At 37.0% G+C, this 2,759-nt stretch overlaps 1 pseudogene; it reads right to left on the bottom strand.

The window, feature by feature from the left end:
• Positions 1 to 1,694: 1,694 nt before the first annotated feature.
• Positions 1,695 to 2,388, bottom strand: LOC124995114 (calcyclin-binding protein-like; annotated as a pseudogene).
• Between the last annotated feature and the right edge of the window lie 371 nt (positions 2,389 to 2,759).

Below are 2,759 nucleotides of genomic sequence, written 5' to 3'. Positions count from 1 at the left end.
AGGGCCATCCTTTCTCTGAAGGCTCTAGGGGAGAATCTTGCCTCTACCTTGCTTCTATTGGTTGCTGGCAGTCCTTAACACTCTTATCCCATAGACAAATCACTCCAAACTCTGCTTTGGTCTTTACATGACTGTCTTCTTTACATCTTATGTTGCTTTTTTTTTTTTTGCTCTGTGCATGCCTCTTTGTCAAAATTCCCCTCTCTTACAAGGATACCAATCATTAGATTAGGGTTCACCCTAATACACTATGACCTTATATTAACTTGTTATACCTGTAAAGACTCCATTTCCCAATAAAGTCACATTCACATGTTCTAGGAGGATATGAATTTGGGGAAACACTATTTGTGTCAGTCAGCATTTTTGCTCCTGTGGCTAAAAAACCTGACAAGAACAATTTTAGAGGTCAAAAAGTTTTGGGGGGCTCACAGTTTCAGAGGTGTCAGTACAGAGACGGACTAGTTCCATTCCTCAGGGCTCCAGGTGATGCTGAATAACATGGAGGAAAAGTATGGCAGAGGAAAGCAGCTCATATGATGGTCAGCAAGAGAGACTCCACTGGTCAGATACAAAATATATACCCCAAAGACATGCCTCCAATGACCCACCTCCTCCAGCCATGCCCTACCTGCCTTCAGTTACCATTCAGTTAATCACATCAGGGGATTAATTCACTGATTGGCTTAAGGTTCTCATCACCCAATCACTTCCCTCTGAACCTTCTTGCATTGTCTCACACATTGAGCTTTTGGGCGACACCTCACATCCAAACCATAACACTATTCAATCCAGTAAAGGTGTATTTACACTTATTTAACTTGTTTCATATGTACAAGGTTTATTTACATTTTTGTAGCACATTGTATTTGTTCAATAAATATTTGTTGAATAAATCTGAGAATATCTGAATCACTGGCTAAGGAAAAATGGAGGGACATTTTGAAAACATAGCAGGGTATAATTATAAAATGAGAATAAATCATCATTATTTTGGGGGTAGATTTACTTTATACTAGATGATTTCCATGCTTCCTTAAATATCAGCTTTATTGAGGCATAAATATAAAAGTAAACTGTACCAATTTGATTGTTTACTCTTTATACTTCAATAGTCATATTAAATTTAACCATACCACCATTAAGATACCATAATTTTTCCTTTTCTCTAAAATATTCCTTAGTACTCCTTTGCAGTCAAGCACCTCCACAGTTGCCCTCACCCCTGCCACAAACAGCCACTAATCTGTTCTCTGACACTATAAATTAACTTTTCATGTTCTAGAATGCCACATAAATATAATCCTACAGTATATTTGCCTTTGTAATTTGATTCCTTCCACTCAGCACACCACTTGTGGGATCCATCCACATTGTTGCTTATATCAACAGCTCATTCTTTATTATTGCTGATTAGTTTTTATTGTGTAGATATATCATAATTTGTTTATTCATTCACTTTTTGGACACCGAGGTTGTTTTGTGCTTTTGTTAATGTTGTTGTTAAATAAAATGTAAATAAGCACATTTTATTTAAATAAATTCTCTATTTAAGAAATAGAGAAATCATTGCCTTTATATAGATTTAGTATGCAAATAGTTATCTTTCAAACTTGTATGTACTGCTCACCAATATTCCCTTATTGGGAACATCAGTATTTTCACTTTACAGTTCCTGCAAGGACTAATGAGCCTCAAAATTCTGTGTCTCCCTTGGCTTGCTTCTGTCTTGACATTCACCCAGACATTATGAATGGTTTGCTTCATGTCATCATCTTTATCTCCATAAATTTTCTTTAGAACATTCATTAATCCCCACTAGAATCTGTTCGGGTGTCCTAGGGGGACTTTTTCTTTCTCTCGGCACCCTCTTCCAACAGAAGTCAAGTAGTCTCACGTGAATTTGCTGCTTTCTTTCTACATAAAACAAAAACTATATCAGTGTTGACTCTTTTTGAACTGCCTTCCATAGAGATGGGTTTCAAGAGATTGTTTGCAACCATGGAGTAACTTTTCCTATTTAGATTCTTTACCAAAAGAGAAAATGACCTCTCTTGAAATGCACCTGCACATTCTCAGTGGGAATTTGATGAGATTTAAGATAATATGGATTTTCACAAACTTATCTGACTGATCACATCATAATCACTGATTTTTACTGTATATCCTGTTGTTATGCACACAACCACAGCAGCTGGCTTTCCATTGCCAGCAAGTGCTAATATTTTTTTTCCTGTGATTTCTTTTGTACCTTGTAAACCTTTATTTCGGTCTCTATCTTGGATTTTTCAGTGGTTAGAGCATCACAGTCTTTTCTAGTGCCCATCCGCAGCAGCACCTTTTCCTCCTGGCTTGATCTTTCTGCAGCTCTTCCAAAGATGAAGTCATGATCAGGTCATGTCAGGAGGAAGCCCCAAGCAACCGCCATGCACCAAGGAACAGGAAATGTCATGTTTCCAAGCTTGCTGGTTAGGAGCATAGACCCTACCTTCTGTGCTTACGCCCTGCTTAAGACCACCACCCACCCTCTGCATATGGCAGCTCTGTAATCCTTATTTCCAGGTTTTATTTTTTGCTATGAATGTTCTTGTACAGATCTTTTTTTATTTATTTTTTAGTTTTTAAATTTTTTTTTTATTTTTTTATAGACTGCATTTTGATTCATTGTACACAAATGGGGTACATCATTTCATTTCCATGGTTGTACACGATGTAGAGTCATACCATTCGTGTAATCATACATGCACATAGGGTAATGA

Source organism: Sciurus carolinensis, chromosome 10, assembly GCF_902686445.1.
Source record: "Sciurus carolinensis chromosome 10, mSciCar1.2, whole genome shotgun sequence".
Taxonomy (NCBI): Eukaryota; Metazoa; Chordata; class Mammalia; order Rodentia; family Sciuridae; genus Sciurus; species Sciurus carolinensis.
This window is presented reverse-complemented; position numbering and strand designations above follow the sequence as displayed.